This window comes from Cetorhinus maximus, chromosome 4 (assembly GCF_964194155.1).
Source record: "Cetorhinus maximus chromosome 4, sCetMax3.hap1.1, whole genome shotgun sequence".
Taxonomy (NCBI): Eukaryota; Metazoa; Chordata; class Chondrichthyes; order Lamniformes; family Cetorhinidae; genus Cetorhinus; species Cetorhinus maximus.
In genome coordinates, this window is record NC_135882.1 from 171,538,466 (window position 1) to 171,559,173 (window position 20,708).

Genomic DNA, 20,708 nt, shown 5'->3' on the forward strand with positions numbered 1-20,708 from the left:
AAAGGCTGAGTGTTACTTAAATGGAGAACGGCTGCATAATTCCGAGGTGCAGAGGGATCTAGGGCCAGGTTTCTTACCTCACTGGGTGGGCGGGCTCAGGTGCAATCCCGAAACCGACTGCCGCCCGCGATTTCATGCTGGCCGGTCAATTGATGGCAGTGAATCGCGCGCTGAAACACTCAGCGCTGCCTGGGGGGGCGGGGGGTGGGGGAGAAGGGCCAGCGTGGAAGTCAGCACATACACCGAAAGCTCCCTGAAGGCACAGATCTGCCTCAGGGAGCCGAAGGTTTTTAACATTAAAAATAAACGATTGAAAAATAAGAAAAAAACACGTCCCCCTCATGCAACTCTGTCACATGAGCAGGGACATGTTAAAAATGAGTTTTAAAACTGTTTTTCTATTTTTAATCACGGGTCGAAACCTCATCCCGCCCGTGGGTGAGGTTTCGCAAGAAATGCGAAGGTCGCTTTGGCCTAATCACCCGCCCACCAACCGGAAAGTTGGATGGGCAGGTAAAAAAAAATCAATTTAGTGAATCAATTAATGGGCTTAACGGCCCTCTTAATTGTCGGTGGGCGCGCGCGGGAGTCGGGAGAAATATGGCGTGTGTGCATGACCGTGTCAGGACACTCAGCCAATGTCATCGCGCACTATTTTCCTCCCGTTCAGGTCGGGGTGAGCGCCCGTCCGTGTGGGGAAAATTCTGCCCCAGGTGTTCTAGTGCATGAGTCACAAAAAGTTAGTCTGCAGGTACAGCGAGTAATTAATAAGGCAAATGGAATGCTATCCTTTATTATGAGAGGGATTGAACATAAAAGGAAGGATGTTATGCTTGAGTTATACAAGGCATTGGTGAGACCGCACCTCGAATGATGTGTGCAGTTTTGGTCTCCTTATTTAAGGGAGGATGTAAATGCATTGGAGGCAGTTCAAAGGAGGTTTACTAGATTGATACCTGGAATGAGTGGGTTGTCTTATGAGGAAAGGTTGGACAAACTGGGCTTGTTTCCACTGGAGTTTAGAAGAGTGAGGGGTGATTTGATTGAAGTGTATGAGATCCTGAAAGGCCTTGACAAGGTGGACGTGGAAAGGATGTTTCCTCTTGTGGGTGAGTCCAGAACTAGGGGGACCCTGTTTTGAAATTAGGGGTCGCCCTTTTAGGACAGAGATGAGGAGAATTTTTTTCTCTCAGAGGGTTGTGCGACTTTGGAACTCTCTGCCTCAGAAGGTGGTGGAGGCGGGATCACTGAATATTTTTAAGGCGGAGGTAGATAGATTCTTGTTAGGCAAGGGAGTAAAAGGTTACCGGGGTTAGACGGGAATGTGGAACTCGATAAACAGGATCAGCCATGATCTTATTGAATGGCAGCACAGGCTCGAGGGGCCGAATGGTCTACTCCTGTTCTTATTTCTTATGTTCTTGTGTGACATTGAATCCAAATTGTGCGAGATCCGGGTTCCTTTTTGCACGTGTGTTTGCTGAAGCAGGAACCTAACTAATCTGAGTGAGGATATAGCATGAAAGACAGTTGGGCAACCATGCCTACATCCAATTACATATGTATAATGCTGCTGAAAAACTGTGGAGCTGCAGAGACAGGCCTAATTACATTGAATTACCTGCAAATCCATAGCTCTGACACATGCCATTCAGCCCACTTTGTCCACCTTGGTGTTTATGCTCCACAGGAGTCACTTCCCAACACCTCTTCCTCTCACCCCATCAATATATCCTTCTATTCCTTTCTCCCTCACGGGCTTGTCTAGCTTCCCCTGAAATGCATTTCTGGTCTAGGTGTTAATACTGCCTTCATGTTCTCTAGTTCTGTTATCAAGTCTTAAATATCTAGTAAATATATAAATATTTAAGTAAATATATGGAATTCTATTGAGGTCTTGTGGCACAATGGGTAACGTCCCTGCCTCTCTGTGTTCAAGTCCCACTCCAGGACTTCATGACCAAGGAAGGTGTGTTCATAATGTGGCAAAACAGGTTGATTATACACTTGTAAATCCGCCAATAGCAGGCAGTAAGAGCGGGAGAGATTCCTGGTCAGCCACGTGATGGAAAAAACCATTGGAGCCCCTACCATCACTGTCCATAGCTCCAGACTACAACGCGCATGTAAAAGTGCATGTTGCCACAGTAACCCAGACTCCTTGCGTGAACTGTAACACAGCACCACCACAGAATTTTATAAGGACATCACTATCTGTATCTGTGGTTTACAGAAAAAAAGACTTTCTCCAGTGCCTGACATCACAATCAAAAACAGAAATACCTGGAAAAACTCAGCAGGTCGGGCAGCATCAGCGGAGAAGAACAAAGTTGACGTTTCGAGTCCTCATGACCCTTCAACAGAACTAAGTAAAAATAGGAGAGGGGTGAAATATAAACTGGTTTAAGGTGGGAGGTGGGGGGAGAGAAGTGATGGGGGAGGTTGTAGGGACAAGCAAGCAGTGATAGGAGCAAATAATCAAAAGATGTCACAGACAAAAGAACAAAGAGGTGTTGAAGGTGGTGATATTATCTATAAGAATGTGCTAATTAAGAATGGATGGCAGGACACGCAAGGCACAGATAGCTGTAGTGGGGGTGGGGTGAAATAAGACTAAAAGGGCATAAAAGGTATAGATTTAAAAATAATGGAAATAGGTGGGAAAAGAAAAATCTATATAAATTATTGGAAAAAACAAAAGGGAGGGGGAAGAAATGGAAAGGGGGTGGGGATGGAGGAGGGAGTTCAAGATCTAAAGTTGTTGAACTCAATATTCAGTCCGGAAGGCTGTAAAGTGCCTGGTCGGAAGATGAGGTGCTGTTCCTCCAGTTTGCGTTGAACTTCACTGGAACAATGCAGCAAGCCAAGGACAGACATGTGGGCAAGAGAGCAGGGTGGAGTGTTAAAATGGCAAGCGACAGGGAGGTCTGGGTCATTCTTGCGGACAGACCGAAAGTGTTCATCTCAATGCCTTTTTATAATCATTGGCTCCTGCATACAGCAACAAAAACACTTAAAAAAATTAATTCATTGGCTCATTCCTGGTTTTAATCGCTCCACCATTGGCGGCCGTGCCTTCAGCTGCCTGGGCCCTTAGCTTTGGAATTCCCTCCCTAAACCTCATTGCCTTGCTACCTCTCTTTCCTCCTTTTTGACCAAGTTATTGATTGCCTGTACTAATGCCCTCTTTTGTCACACAGTGTCAAATTTTGTCTGAGAATAATGCTCCCATGAAATATATTGGAGTATTTTTTTACAGTGTTAACTAAACTCTGCTGTCTGCTTCCTGACTCTCACTACGTTCCCTTCACCCACTACCCATGTGCTCACTGATCTGCATTGGGTCCCAGTCTTGCAAGGCCTGGACTTTAAAATTCCCATCTTTGTTTTCAAATCCCTCCATGGGTTTCCCCTCCCTCTCACTGTAATCCCCCCTAGCCCCTCAACCTTCCAAAATCTCAGTAATTCACTTCTGAATTTCATAAGCACCTGAGATTATCACTGTGCCACTGATAGCCCTGCCTTAATCTACCGAATCCCAAACTCTGGAAATCCCCCTCTCCATACTCTCCACTTTTCCCTCTCTCCCTTTGAGATGGTCCTTAAAATCTCCCTCAGATAAAAGCAAAATACTGCGGATGCTGGAAATCTGAAAAATACACAAAAGTATCTGGAGAGGAAGACAGAGTTAACGTTTCGAGTCCGTATGACTCTTCATCAGAACTAAAGAGAAATAGAAATGTGATGAAATATAAGCTGTTTAAGGGGGGTGGGCCAGGTGGAGCTGGATGGAGGGCCAGTGATAGGTGGGGGCAAAGGAGAGATTGCCAAAGATGTCATAAACAAAAGGACAAAGGGGTGTTGATGGTGGCGATATTAGCCAAAGGATGTGCTAATGGTGACATTAAGGGTAAAATACAGGACGAGCAAGTGACAGATAGCCCTAGTGGGGATGGGGTGGGGGAAAGGGATTGAAATAGGTTAAAAGGTGGAGATAAAACAATGGATGGAAATAAATTTTAAAAATAATAATAGAAATAGGTGGGAAAAGAAAACTATGTATATAAAAAAATATATAATAATTATTAGAAAAAAGGGGATCAAAAAGGGAGTGAGGATGGAGGAGAGAGTTCATGATCTGAAGTTGTTGAACTCAATGTTAAGTCCGGAAGGCTGTAAAGTGCCTAGTCGGAAGATGAGATTCTCTCCCTCCAGCAGCACCGACTCACCCTATCTCTAAGCTGTCCTTGCCCCCAGTTTCATTTTATTCTTCGTCTCATCCGATGCCTTAACAAGAAACTTTATCTCTTTCTTCCAGGTACAAAGGAACGCAAGTTCCAACAACTCATCGACACCAACGCCCATCCAGGAACCTCCACCCCTGCCCCTCCCCCTGACCCCATCCTGTCTTCTAATCTCAGCCCTGACGTGTATTCACCACACCCCCTGACCTTCCCCTCTCTGATGCTGAACGTTCAGTACTCAGCAAAGGACTCAGTTTCATACCCTTACGCCCTCACCTCAATGAATTCCGGGCTCGGCATGATGCTGAACTCTTCTTCCGCCGCCTTTATCTCTGTGCTCACTTCTTTGGGCAGGAGTCCTCTCCCCGTTCAATGGATACTTTCACCCACCGCCAATATTCTCCCTCCACCTGGACTCCTCCCTCTGGATTCTTACCTGCTCTCTGATCTTTTCAATGAGAACTGTCGGTGTGACATCAGTCATCTCAATTTCTCTGCTCCTCCCACCCACTCTAGCCTGTCTCGTTCTGAACTTGCCACACTCCGTTCTCTCAGATCCAACCCTGACTTTGTCATCAAACCAGCCGACAAGGGTGCTGCTGTTGTTGTCTGGCGCACTGACCTCTACCTCGCAGTGGCTGAGCGCCAACTCTCAGACACTTCCTCCTACCTCCCCCTGGACCATGGCCCCACTGCTGAACATCAAGCCATTGTTTCCAGGACTGTCACTGACCTCATCTCCTCTGGAGATCTTCCCTCCACAGCTTCCAACCTGATCGTCTCCCAACCTCGGACGGCCCGCTTCTTCCTCCTACCCAAAATCCACAAACAGGACTGTCCCGGCAGACCGATCGTGTCAGCCTGTTCCTGCCCCATGGAACTCATTTCTTGCTGTCTTGACTCCATTCTCTCTCCCCTTGGCCAGTCTCTTCCCACCTATATCTGTGATTCCTCTCACGCCCTACATCATATCAACAATTTCCAGTTCCCTGGCCCCAACCGCCTTCTCTTCACCACGGACGCCCAATCCCTCTACATCTCCATCCCCCACCGGGATGGTCTGATGGCTCTCCGCTTCTTCTTTGGACAGAGGCCCGAACAATCCCCATCCACCACCACTCTCCTCCGTCTGGCTGAACTTGTTCTCTCACTGAACAATTTCTCCTTAAACTCGTCTCAATTCCTCCAAATAAAAGATGTGGCTATGGGTACCCGCATGGGCCCCAGTTATACCTGTCTCTTTATGGGGTATGTGGAACATTCCTTGTTCCAGTCCTACTCAGGCCCCCTCCCACAACACTTTCTCTGATACAATGATAACTGCTTCGGTGCTGCTTCATGCTCTCGTCTGGACCTGGAAAATTTATTAATTTTGCTTCCAATTTCCACCCCTCCATCATTTTCACATGGTCCATCACTGACACTTCCCTTCCCTTCCTTGACCTCTCTGTCTCAATTTCTGGTGATAGACTATCCACCAATATTCATTTCAAGCCTACCGACTCCCACAGCTATCTCGACTACAGCTCCTCATACCCCGCTTCCTGTAAGGATTCCATCCCATTCTCTCAGTTCCTTCGGACCAGCACCGATCCCTGCGGTACCCCACTAGTCACTGCCTGCCATTCAGAAAAAGACCCATTTATTCCTACCCTTTGTTTCCTGTCTGCCAACCAGTTTTCTATCCATCTCAATACACTAATCTCTTATGTGGGACTTTGTCAAAAGCCTTCTGAAAGTCCAAATAAACCACATCCACTGGCTCCCCCTCATCAACTCTACTAGTTACAGGCTTGATCTATAATGTTGTCTAGTCATTTTGCTCCTTTGTCTTTTGTTCAAGCCAGAGCCTGTTTTTGCTCACAATGCACTGCTCATACAGAACCACTGCGTGTTCCGACCCATCGGCTCACAGCTCAGAAGTAGAATGGCTCTTAAACGTGGCAGCTACCTGTAAACCCAGAGAGTCTCAGCGTGGCTCAACTGGTGGCATTCGTTTCTGACTCAATAAGCTGGGCTTTGAGGCCCCACTATAGAGCTGAAACATAAATCTGGACTAACATACCAGTATATCACGGAGTGAGTGAGTGAGTGAGTGAGTGAGACACAGCAGAGGTGTCATCTTCTGGATCAGGCATTAATGTGAAGCCCTGTTGAACATAAAAGATCCTATAGTATTTTTCAGAGAAGTGGAGAGAATTCCAGTGGCATCATAGAAAGACAGAACTTGCATTTTATAGCACTTTCCATAATCTTGGGATGTTCTAAAGTGCCATTGGAATACTTTTGAAGTGTACCAGTGTTGTAATATAGGAGACATGATACATAGTACACAGCAAGCTCCCACAAACAGCAATGCAGCATTGGTTGAGGAATAAATATTGGCAAAAAAAAACCAGGGAGAGCTCTCCTGTCCTACGTTGAAGATAAGTGGTGGTTGGCACACTGGTTTCCAGTAGGGAGGGAATGCCCCTCGTACTCTTCAACATTGACTCCAGAGCCAGTGAGTGCTCATTGGTAAGGAACCCTCCCGCTGTTTACCATTTACCCCCACCCCGCCGCCTCAGCTTTAGCTGTGCAAGGACTACTCGGTACCAGAGCCTCATGACAGGCTTGGTCCCAATCATGGACTAAAGAGCTGAACTCCAGAGGTGAGGTCAGAGTGGCTGCCCTGAGTGTGGCATTGAGGAGCCATGTTCATAGGATGTGTGCTTCCCTGGCAGGGCCAGCACTTGATGAACATCCCAAATTGTTCATGAACTACTGCAGTCCGTGTGGGTGTTTGGGAGGCATCCAGGATTTTGACCCAGCGACAGTGAACAAACAGCAGGTGATTTCTAAGACAGGATAGTATTTCCTTTGTTACTTTTGGAGGGGAACTTCCAGCTGGCGGTGTTCCCATGCATCTGCTGCCCTTGTCCTTCTAGGTGGTAGAGTTCGTGGGTCTGAGGATGCTTTAAAGGAGCCTTTGTTTTGAGCAAGGTGCATGGCACAGTTGCTTACACAGCAACACTTTGCAGAGCAATTGATTGTGAAGTGCTTTGTAGTGTCCTTAGGTCATAAAATCTGCTTTTGCAACATTTTTTCTCAGCACATTATAGACGCTGCAGCCAGATAAGGCCTTTCCTGCAAGAGACACTGAGGCAGTCACACATTGCGCAAGAATCCATTTCCGATCTACCTAAATAAACAAAAGGTTAAAGTATGGAGAGTGAAACCTGTGAGTCATATAAAGGCGTGGGACATTGGAGGCTGAAACCATTTCTCATCAAAACTGGGAGTGATGTTACTGCAAAGGTTACCAAGAGATCTGATTAATAAACAAAGTGATGAGATCCAATCCCAGCATGGCAGTTTGAGGATTTCAGTTATGTTTGAAGGAAATGTGGGAGCTGGTCAGCCTTGTCAAAAAAAAACCCTAACAGGTTCACTAATGTCCTTTAGAGAAGCAAACCCAGTCTCTATGTGACTCCAATCCCATGCCAAAGTGGTTGACTCTTAACTCCCCTCTGAAGTGGTCTATCAGACTGTCATGTGACATTAAATGCCACCGTTGGTTCAAGGCTAATGTCCACCAATTCCTTCTCAGCACCCAGGCCATCAGGAAATATGGCCTCAGCTCAACCCTTGAATTAATGAAACCATCCTTTAAACAATATAACATTGGCCTTTATTTGGCTATTAACACCTACTCTGGACCAATATTTTGTTCTTTCGTTACGACCATTCACACTCTCTTCACCGTTTGTTTCATGACATCTTTGTCATTTAATCTTCCCCCGCATCCTGTAACATACCCCTGACTGTCCCACCCCACCCCGCCAACTTTGCTCCACCTGCCCCTACCCCCCTTTTCAATGCATAGAACCCATCACATTTCTACCTCTCTTCAGTTCCAAAGATGGGTCATAATGGACTCGAAACGTCAACTCTGTTTCTCGCTCCCCAGATGCTGCCAGACCTGCTGAGTTTTTCCAGCACCTTCTGTTTTTATTAACATTGGCAAACCCTGTTTTCCGATGAGGAACGGTGAGGGAAAATAGAAGACCAATATAGGAACGCATTCACGTGCGCTCTGCCTGAAGGCAGGTCCTTGGCCTGTTGATGCTTCACCCTGAGCTGTTGTTCTTGGCAGCTTTGTTAATGGTGGTTTGCCATTTCCACCCACTCTCAGGGAAGTCCGGGGATAGCAGGTCCCAGGCCCACCTTGCTGTTGGCGTTATTCTGAATGATGAGCTAGCCGTCTAGCCGACTGAGCTAACCAACACTCTTTCTTTCAAATAGGAACTTCTCTCTTTATAATAAATGGTTTTCAATGAGACTCACAGGATCAAACTTATAATTGATTCCCCAACTCAAAAGTGCCGCCATGTATACCAGTCTCAAATTATAAGCCGCACAGCAAAGTCCATTCTAGCCTCATTACGCCTAAAGTCAATGCAAAGCCTCAAATTCTTCAAAACTCCCTGCCAGAATTTATTATTCTACTCTATTTCAGCAGTGCAGCTGATGGGGAGATAGGGACAGGAGGAGACCATTCAGCCCATCAAGCCTGCACAGCCATTCAATTAGAACATGGCTGATCTCCATCTCAAGACCATAAGACCATAAGACATGGGAGCAGAAATTAGGCCATTCGGCCCATCGAGTCTGCTCCTCCATTCAATCATGGCTGATAAGTTTCTCAACCCCATTCTCCCGCCTTCTCCCCGTAACCATTGATCCCCTTACCAATCAAGAGCCTATCTATCTCGGTCTTAAATACACTCAATGACCTGGCCTCCACAGCCTTCTGTGGCAATGAATTCCATAGATTCACCACTCTCTGGCTAAAGAAGTTTCTCCTCATCTCTGTTCTAAAAGGTCTTCCCTTTACTCTGAGGCTGTGCCCTTGGGTCCTGGTCTCTCCTGCTAATGGAAACATCTTTCCCACGTCCATTCTATCCAGGCCTTTCAGTATTCTGTAAGTTTCGATCAGATCCCCTCTCATCCTTCTAAACTCCATCGAGTATAGACCCAGAGTCCTCAAATGTTCCTCATATGTTAAGCCTTTCATTCCTGGGATCGTTCTCATGAACCTCCTCTGGACCCTCTCCAGGGCCAGCACATACTTCCTGAGATACAGGGCCCAAAATTGCTCACAATATTCTAAATGTGGTCTGACCACAGCCTTATAAAGCCTCAGCAGCACATCCCTGCTTTTATATTCTAGTCCTCTGGAAATAACTGCCAACATTGCATTTGCCTTCCTAACTACCCACTCAACCTGCAAGTTAACCTTAAGAGAATCCTGGACTAGGACTCCCAAGTCCCTTTGCACTCCAGATTTCTGAATTCTCTCCCCATTTAGGAAATAGTCTATGCCTCTATTCTTCCTACCAAAGTGCATGACCTCACACTTGCCCATGTTGTATTCCATCTGCCATTTCTTTGCCCATTCTCCTAACCTGTCCAAATCCTTCTGAAGCCTCCCCACCCTCCACCTATCTTTGTATCATCTGCAAACTTAGCCAGGATGCCCTCAGTTCCTTCATCTAGATCATTAATATATAAAGTGAAAAGTTGTGGTCCCAACACTGACCCCTGTGGAACTCCACTAGTCACCGGCCGCCATCCTGAGAAGGACCCCCTTATCCCCACTCGCTGCCTCCTGCCAGACAGCCAATCTTCTATCCATGCTAGTACCTTGCCTCTAACACCATGGGCTCTTATCTTACTGAGCAGCCTCTTGTGCGGCACCTTGTCAAAGACCTTCTGGAAGTCCAAGTAGATAACATCCATTGGCTCTCCTTTGTCTAACCTACTTGTTACCTCCTCAAAGAATTCTAACAGATTTGTCAGGCATGATCTCCCCTTGATGAAACCATGCTGACTTTGCCCGATTTTACCATGCACTTCCAAGTATTCTGAAATCTCATCCTTAATAATGGACTCTAAAATCTCACCAACGACCGAGGTCAGGTTAATCGGCCTGTAATTTCCCGTCTTTTGCCTCACTCCCTTCTTAAACAGGGGGGTTTCATTAGCAATTTTCCAGTCCTCTGGGACCCTCCTTGACTCCAGTGATTCCTGAAAGATCGCCACTAACGCCTCCACTATATCTTCAGCTATCTCCTCCAGAACTCTGGGGTGTAATCCATCTGGTCCAGGTGATTTATCCACCTTCAGACCTTTCAGTTTTTCTAGCACCTTCTCCTAGGTAATGGCCACCATACTCACCTCTGCCCCCTGACTCTCTTGAACTTTGGGGATGTTACTCGTGTCTTCCACTATGAAGACTGAAGCAAAGTACCTATTCAGTTCCTCCGCCATTTCTTTGTTCCCCACTACTACTTCTCCAAGGTCATTTTCCAGCGGCCCAATGTCCACTTTTGCCTCTCTATTACCCTTCATATATCCAAAAAACTCTTGCAATCTTCTTTTATATTACTGGCTAGTTTACCCTCATATTTAATCTTCTCCCTCTTTATTTCTTTTTTGGTTGTCCTCTGTTGGTCTTTGTAGGCTTCCCAATCCCCTGGTTTCCCACTGCTCTTCGCCGCCATTTACCCGTCTTGGTTCTGTAACCTTTAACACCCTTGCCAACCAAAAACCTTGTGTGTTGCAGTCTTTCCAATGGGCCTCCCTGCAGACTCATTTGGATTGTCAATTTCAGTTGCCACCAGACGTGGCTATGTGAAACAACAACAGCTTGCATTTATATAGCACCTTTAACATAATAAAATGCCCAATGGACTTCCACAGGAGCACTATTGAGCAAAACATGATACCGATTCACACAAGGAGATATTAGGCCAGAAGACCAAACGCTTGGCCAAAGAAGTAGGTTTTAAGCAGGAAGGAGAGGTAGCGAGGTGGAGAGGTTTAGGGAGGGAATTCCAGAGCTTGGGGCCCAGGCAGTTGAATGCACGGCCGCCAGTGATGGAGCGGTTAAATTCAGTGATGCCCGAAGCCTAGAATTAGTAGATATCTCGGAGGGTTGTGGGGCTGGAGGAGATTGCAGAGATAGGGAGGGGCGAGGCAATGGACGGATTTGAAAATAGGGACGATAATCTTAAAATCGAGGCATTTCATGACTGGGAGTCGATGTAGCTCCGTGGGCACAGAGGTGGTAGGTGAACAGGACTTCTGCAGCAGAGTTTGAGGTAACCTCACGTTTACGGAGAGCTGAATGAAGGAGGCCAGCCAGGAGTGCATCAGAATAGTAAGACTAGAGGTAACAAAGACATGAAGGAGGATTTCATCTGCAGATACAATGAGGCTGGGGAGGAGCCGGGTAATGTAACAGAGTTGCAAAGCAGGCAGTTTTAGTGCTTTTGCAGATATGTGGTCGGAAGCATATCTCAGGGTCAAGTGTGGCAGCAATTGTGAATGGTCTGGTCCGGCCTAACTAACAGTTACAAAAGAACATAAGGAATAGGAGCAGGAGTAGACCACACGGCCCCTTTGAGTAGCTCCGTGATTCAGGAAGATCATGACTGACCTTAACCTCAACTCCAATTTCCACCCCACATTATTTAACCTCTTAATGCCCATAAGCTTATTGATCTCAGTCTTGTATATACTTAATGACTGAGCACCCACAGCTCTATGGGGTTAGGATTTCAAATATTCACAACCCTTTGAGTGAAGAAATGTCACCATATTGCAGGACTACTTGGCCACTACATTACCCTGAGACAGTGACCCCCATTTCTAAACACTCCAGCCACGGGAGACAGACAGTCAGCATCTCAGCATCTAACCTGTCAAACCCTCGAAGAATTTTATACTTTTCAATAAGATCACTGTAATTTTTTTGCAGCTCCAGAAAATATAGGCAGTTAACGAGAACATGCATAGTCCAAATTTATTTTAAGGGAAATAATTATACAAAGGGGAAAATTAACTGAAATATTTTTTTCAAATTAATCTTGCATGTGAGATCTATACTTTTACTATTGCCCCTGTGCTCGCTGAACTAAATTGGCTCCTAGTCAAGCAACATCTTGATTTTAAAATTCTCATCCTTGTTTTCAAATTCCTCCACAGTCCCTTGTTTCTTCCTATCGCTTGTCATGCCGGTGCTGCTGTACCTGCAGATGCGTGGAAAAATGAACACTATAGTTTCTTCGAAACAACACGGGTTCTCCATTCTGGACAGCCTGGACAAGATGGAGTCAAAGGGGTCGGGTGACCTCCCTCCTTGCCTGCCAATATATAGGTAGCTGCCCAAGGCTGGAAGTCGTTTGCTTGTCCTGCCAGGACACTAAAATGTAAATGAACTTTTGGAACATTTCTTTGAGAAGACATTAAAATGCAACAGATCTCTCCTGTAGATTTAACAGATACTGTTGTCTAAATGCCTAGAGAAGCTGATGTGCAATAGCTGTGGAAGAAAAAGACATTCTAACACAAAGAGATCCTAATGACTGAGATGCTAACCCCAACCAAAGGTTGTCAACCCATTTGTATGGACAATAGGAACAATGATACTGTGGTCACCTGACAGAAACAAGCTTGTGATAAGAAACATTTATTAATACACATCTGGGGTGCAGCCTCAGATGCCAGTGAGTCTGGGGGGCAAAGAGACCATAGAGCGAAGAGATTACACCCAGCGAAGGAAGAACCCTGCCTTGAATCCACTAACAGATAGAGCAGTGGGGCTACTCTTTCACCTACAGGTTTTCAGAACCAAGTCAAATCTTCATATGGGGCCTCAATTACAACTTCAACTGGAGAAAAGCCAGAAACTTGCAGTTGCAAGTGTAAATTCGTCGCCAAAAACTTTCCCCCTTCATTTTCTTCGGTGAACCAAAAGGAAACCCTCAGGATTGCAACGTTTCCAGCTTTCATCCTGACAGACAAGAGTAATATTAGCTTATTGGACTGTGTGTGTGTGTGTGCGTGTGTGTGAGTATGTGTGTTGGGGTCTGCATGGGTGATGTTGCAATTACATTGGGGATGTAAGAAATAGACATTCAGTTGTTTGGTAGTGCAGAACTTGAGTATTGCTGAGAAAAGAGACATTCTGTCAAAGCTTTTCATCTTACACCCCTCAGGACAGACTCACAAGAATACCAAATCTAAAGGGAACAACAATTTATACTGCACGAGAAGAGAGTGCTGATTGTTGGCAAGTGGACTCTGATTGGTAGAAGCATTACCATGGAGAATGCACCAGGGAAAAGTTAACTGCCAAGCTTTTATTTAAATCCAAACCAGGTGGGTCGACTCTGATTGGACAATGCATTGCCCAGAGAACCAAGGAATGGCTGTCTCCTAAGCTATTGTTTAGTTGAAAAAGGCACAATGCGTGGACATGCTCCTTCTGTCTGCAAGGAACAGGGCCCTGTATGTGAATATATGTAGCTTCTAGCACATATAAGTGAGCCACACTGTGAGTCTGACTGATAATCTGAAACTGGTTGTCAGTGGGATTCTAAGCACAATCAGGATTGCTTAGCTTATGCTGCCCACAGTGTTTATATGGTTGGACAGTTTCTGGTCAATGGTAACCGTGTGCTTTTTCTGCATCATGTGTCTCCAGTTTCAGGGAGCCTTCTGAGTCTAACGAGGGCATGTTGTTGGCTGTAGCTGACTGGACTACATTCTCTCCTATATGAAGGTCAGAAGATTGTGGGTTCAATTCCCCCTCTGGAGAATTGAAGCCATAATTTATGCCGACAGTTCAGTGCTGATGGTGTGCTGCACTGTTGGCGGTGCCGTCCTTCAGATTAGTCTTTAAACAGGGGATCTGTCTACCCCCTCAGGTGGATGCGATTTTGAAGAAAAGAAGGGGTGTTCTCCCCGTGTTCCTGGCCAAGATTTACCCCGAAACCAAAATCACTGAAAAAAACAGAATATCTGGTTATTTATCACATTGCTGCTTTGTGGGATCCTGCTGTGCGCAATGTAGCTGCTACATTTCCTACATTTGAACCACGATTCCTCAGTTTTCTGGAACAGGAGCTTCCAAAGCTCATGGAGGACCTCCAGTGGTGAACACCACATTAATGTGTTGCAGTACTAGGGAACCTCAGAAGTACTTCATTGGCTGTTAAGCCTGTGGCCTCTGGAGGCCGTGAAGGGTGTTTTTAATTGCAAGTTCAGTCTTTACACTCGGCCTCAAGACAAAATCAGGAAAGATGTTGACCACGGATGAAATGATCCAAACGTTTTCAGATTTAGTGGAATGGATATTTAGATTGCCAGACCCGAAGGCCAATTTCCAAACCTTTCTCAAACAAAAACAGAAAGTGCTGGAAAAGCTCAGCGGGTCTAACAGCATTCTGTGGAGAGAGAAACAGAGCTAATGTTTCGAGTCTGTGTGACTCTTCTTCTTCCAAATCTTCCTGATAGTTAACACATATATTTACCAATGCGATCATAACGTGATTGAATTTTACATTCATTTTGAGAGAGAAACAAATGCAATAAAGGCTAGTATTTTAAACTTAAATAAGGGCAATTATGAGGGCATGAAAGCAGAGGATTGGCAAATGAGGTTAAGGAATATGTCAATAGACGTTCAGTGGCAGACAATGAAAGGGATATTTCAGAATATACAGAACATATACATTCCAATGAGAAAGAAAAATCCCAAGGTGAGGGCCCACCATCCGTGGTTTACTGAAAAAGTTAAAGACAGTATCAAACCTAAAGAAAAAGCACATAATTACGCAAAGACAGGTGGCAGGTCAGAAGATTGGAAAAAATACAAAGAACAGCAAAGAATGACTAAAAGATTAATAAGGAGGGAAAAACTAGACTATGAGAGAAAGCGAGCTAGTAATATAAAGACAGATAGTAAGAGTTTCTATAGATATTTAAATAAGAAAAGTTATCAAAATGAGCGTTGGTCCTTTGAGTGTGCATCTGAGGAATTGATAATAGAAAGTAAGGAGATGGTGAATGAATTAAACAGATATTTTGCTTGGGTCTTCACTATAGAGGACACAAGTAACATCCTGGAGATGGCTGTAAATCAGAAAATGGAAGGGAGAGAGGAACTTGGGAAATTTACAATCACTAGAGAAGTGGTATTGAACAAATTGTTGGGGCTGTGGGCTGACAAATCCTCAGGCCCAGATGGACTTCACCCTACGGTCTTGAAGGAAGTGGCTATGTGAGATAGCTGATGCACTGGTTATAATTTTCCAAAATTCCCTAGATTCGGGGAATGCTCCGTTGGATTGGAAAATAGCAAATGCAACTCCTTTATTCAAAAAAGGAGGGAGATGGAAAGCAGGAAATTATAGTTAGCCTCTGTCATAGGGAAGATGTTAGAAACTATTATTAAAGATGTAATAGCAGGGCATTTAGAAAAATTCAAGGCAGAGTCAACATGGTTTTGTGAAAGGGAAATCATGTTTAACCAATTTATTGGAGTTCTTTGAAGGAGTCACATATGCCGTGGATAAAGGGGAACTGGTAGATGTACTGTACTTAGATTTCCATTTGATAAAGTGCCACATCAAAGGTTATTTCACAAAATAAAAGCTCATGGTGTAGCGCGTAACATATTGGCATGGATAGAAGATTGGCTGGTTAACAGGAAGCAGAGAGCTGGTGTAAATGGGTCTTCTTCTGGTTGGCAGGATGTGACGAGGTGGTGTGCCATAGGGATCAGTGCTGGGGCCTCAATTTTTATAATTTATATATGAATGAATGATGAATGAATGAAAGAATGGGTGAAGGGACAGAAGGAATGGTGGTTAAATTTGCTGATGACACAAAGGTAGGTAGGAAAGTAAATTGTGAAGAGGACGTAAGGAGGCTACAAATTGACATAGGTTAAGTGAGTGGGCAAAGATTTGGCAAATGGAGTACCATGTGGGCAAATGTGAAATTGTTCATTTTGGCAGGAAGAATAAAAAAGAAGCTTATTATCTAAATGGTGAGAGGTTGCAGAGCTCTGAGATTCAGAGGGATCTGGGTGTCCTAGTGCATGAATCACAGAAGGTTAGTGTGCAGGTACAGCAGGTAATTAGGAAAGCTAATAGAATGTTATCCTTTATTGTGAGGGGAATTGATTACAAAAGTAGGGAGGTTATGCTTCAGTTGTACAGGACACTGGTGAATCCCACCTCCCTTGAATGAATTTTTAAAAATTAGGCCTGGACTAATAATCTGGTAATGTGAGTTCAAATCCTGTCATAGTAGTTGGGGAACTTGAATTCACTTAATTAGGTAATTCTGGACTTTTTAAACAAAATTGGTCTTGGTAATGGTGACCATATAATTAACCCATTATCATAAAAACCCATCACAGAAGGAAATCTGCCATGCCTTTCTGCTCTGGTCTACATATAACTTCAGACCCATAGCAACGTGATTGCCTTGTAAAGTAGCCAAGACGCTCGGCAGCATACAGTGCTGGTCTCCTTATTTAAAGAAAGGTGTAAATGTGTTAGAACCAGTTCAGAGAAGGTTTACTGGATTAACACCAGGAATGGGCGGGTTGTTTTATGAGGAAAGGTTGGACAGGTTAGGCTTGTATCCACTGGAATTTAGAAGAGTAAAAGGTGACTTGACAGGGTGGATGTGGAGAGGATGTTTCCTCTTGTGGGAGAATCTACAACTAGGGGCCACTGTTTAAAAATAAGGGGCCATCCATTTAGGACAGAGACAAGGATAATTTTTTTTTTCAGTCAGAGGGTTGTGAGTCTTTGGAATTCTCTTCCACAACTGGAGGTGGAAGCAGAGTCTTTGAATATTTTTAAGGCAGAGCTAGATAGATTGTTGATTAACAAGGGGGTGAAAGGTTATTGGGGGGAGGCGGGAATGTGAGGTTACATTCAGATCAGCCATGATCTTATTGAATGGCAGAGCAGGCTCGAGGGGCCGAGTGGCCTACTCCTGCTCCTAATTTGTATGCTCGTATGTATATTCTGTTCTCACTACTAGTAAGAAGTTAAAAAGCCTTCGGAAATGCACTCAAATTATGGTCTTGGAGTTTCAGTGAATGACAACATACTTATGCACACAGAGTAAGCAACCCAGAGATCAAGAGTTCAAATCCCAGTTTGACAAGTGAATTCAATAGATTCGGTGATATGTATACCATCACCAGATCAAATGGAGGTCACCAAGTTCCTAGGAAGACCCAACTGTTGCACCAATGCCCTTCACAGAAGAAAATATGCCACATTTGTTTTAGACATTCATAGGATGTGGGTGTCGCTGGCAAGGCGAGCAATTGTTACCCATCCCTCATTGTCCTTGAGAAGCTGGTGGAGATCCTTCTCCCTGAATGCTACCGAGCGTCTTGGCTACTTTACAAGGCAATCACGTTGCTATGGGTCTGAAGTCATATGTAGACCAGGGCAGAAAGGCATGGCAGATTTCCTTCTGTGATGGGTTTTTATGATAATGGGTTAGTTATATGGTCACCATTACCAAGACCAAATTTGTTTAAAAAGTCCAGAATTACCTAATTAAGTGAATTCAAGTTCCCCAACTACTATGACAGGATTTGAACTCACATTACCAGATTATTAGTCCAGGCCTAATTTTTAAAAATTCATTCAAGGGATGTGGGCTTCGCTGGCTGGGCCAGCATTTAATGCCCATCCCCAGTTGCCCTTGAGAAGGTGGTGGTGAGCCGCCTTCTTGAACCGCTGCAGTCCATGTGGTGTAGGTACACCCACAGTGCTGTTAGGAAGGGAGTTCCAGGGTTTTGACCCAGCCTCAGTGAGGGAACGGCGATGGTGGTGTTCCCATGCAACTACTGCCCTTGTCCTTCTAGAGTGTAGTGGTCGTGGGTTTGAAAGGTGCTGTTTAAAGAGGCTTGGTGAGTTCCTGCAGTGCATCTTGTAGATAGTACACACTGCTGCTACTGTGCGTCGGAGGGAGTGAATGTTTGTGGATGGGGTGCCAATCAAGCAAGCAGCTTTGCCCACTAACATAACCACTACGCTACCACAATTTGAACTACTCAAGCTTGCTGACATATGACTCCGGCCCACAGTAGGTGCTCTTCGAAGGCTTGGTGTAATACTGCCTTGCTGGCATAAATCACATCCCAAAAATAAGAACAGCGTTTCTAGGAGTTGAAAGTCGAGACAGAAGATGCACTTCCAAAGATTGAGGATTTCTAATGAAGACACAGATAGGCTGCAAGGAGAGTAAAAGCAATCTAGACTGTCTGCTGCCTCCAGTGCAGTGTTTCCTGACACTGAAGGGTAATCATCTGTTTTATGTTGAGAGAGTCGATTAGAAGTCAATTCCGTCTTACTAATGTGATAGCACATTGTCGATTGATGACATAATCGGACATTAATTCTGGGATCAAAGTAAACATTTTATATTGAAATAAATTAGGGGTGAGTAAATGGCCTGTTATTTCAGTTCTGTTACAGTAAGAAACCTTTAAGAGCCATTTTCAAAATGATAATTACTACAGCGCATAGAATTTCTCAAAAGACATCATCTGATGCAGGCGCTGAAGTAAAACTTGAAGGCCAGTACGAAGCCAGACATGCTTTAAAAGCTGTGCCTGAACATGTATTGAACACTAACAGAAACAGAAATACCTGGAAAAACTCAGTGGGTCCGGCAGCATCAGCGGAGAAGAGCACAGTTGACGTCTCGAGTCCTCATGACCCTTCAACAGACACTCCTGTTCACACAATTCCTCAGGAGAGTAGAGGCAAAGATATGTTGGTGCATCAGAAACTTTGGGTTGGGCGGGAAAAAGCGTGTCCTACTCGCCGGCCGCCATGGCGGGTTTTCGGGCCACATCGCCCACTCTCCAGCTCATTAATTATGCACATAGCGGACAGCCTCTGATTTGCCCGCTCCACTCTCAGCTCACCGCTTCCTTACTCCAGATGCTCACAACCTTCTCCATGTCTGCAGCCCGGGACTGCTCCATCGAAGACGTGGCCCAGAAACCCAAGAAGATGGTGGCCCCCGCCCCAAATTCGGTGACGCAGTTGACAATCATCGCCGTGTCCTGTACCCCAGCTCTGGCTGCAGGAGGTCCAGCAGGGTGACCAATCTGGCTTGGCAGGTGGTGGCAGAGGTGGGTTGGTGCCAACGCGGTCCACAAGAGATCAGCTACCCAGTGCAGGAATGAGTGATCTCATCCGTTCTGTCGGGGTAAGGCATTCTCAACTCACCCACTCACAAGCCCATCGCACATCCACTGGCATCCCATTCACTGCCAGCTCAAGGGACATCACCGCTCACTCTCTCACACACACACCCTCACATCTCCACCTGGGCTCATCTACTCCGGAGATTGCGTGCTCATCCTGCCCATGTCTCCCCTCGCCACCCACATTGGCATCACCATCTGCCCTGGCATGCACCTTTCTCACACTCTCTCCGTCTGTCTTTATGCAGGACAAGCTGCCGCACAATAAAGAGAAGAGGTTGCAGACCGGGGCTAGAGTGCCTGACATCAAGGTCCTCACGGAGTTCGAGAATTGAGCCATCAAGCGGGCCGGAGAGGACATTGACCGTGCCTGTGCTGATGGTGAGGTTGGCGGCACACATACAAGTGAGGATCCTGCAGCATCTAATCCCTCGGACAACCACAGTGTGTGGGTACTTTGTCCAGTTTCAGGGTCACCTGCCATGCACTAATTATCTCCCTTTTCTCCCCCAGGCACCTCTGGGAAGCATCTGGCGACATCCACAGGCCTCAGCTCCAGCCTCGAGGACACCTGGGATGAGGAACACGAGGAAAGCATCACAGGAGACCCGCCACAGCACTCACCTGCACCCTCCACCAGCACAGAGACACACCTCGGCGAGGGCTAGTTCTAGAGCAGGCTTGGGGGTCACGGTCTGGTGAGCACAGCTCTCTATCTGGTGCACAGCAGGCGGAGGGCAGGGACATCCAAGGTTGCTGGCACGAGGATGACTGCTGGAGGCCACCATCTTGTTGAGCCTGAGTCAGATGACGAGCCTCAGGACTTGGTCCTAATTCAGTTGGTGGAGCTGCGCAGACAATCACAGGAATATCAGGAAGGATGACAAGTGCATTCCTCAGGTTACAACGTATGATGGGTGAGTCCATCCACGTTCAGTCTGAGGTCATAGCATCAGCATACCAATACATCGAGGTCAACACTGGAGGTTTGGTCCGGGTCATCAGTCCTGCACTGGTACAGGAGCTGCACTCCATTGCTCTAGCCCTTGGTGGCATCCATCAGTGGCTAACCGAGAGGGAGGGCGGGAACATGGATCTCACTCCAGCTTCCCCTTCTCAAGGAGTCAGCCAGTGGCCCTCAAGCATCCATAGGGATAAGGACCAGCAGCTCAACGCCCCTGAGCCACACAGCCAGGTGACTGTCTGGACCCCTGTCGCTGTTTTTTTTGAGCCACCCAGCCAGGTGACTCTGGGACACTCCGGACAGTCCAAATCCCCTCCCCCTGAGACCCCATCACCTCCAGCTCCACAGGCTGAGGAGGGTACACCTGCACCACAGCAGGACACCCAAAGCAGGCCGGGGCCCTGTAGGTCATCAC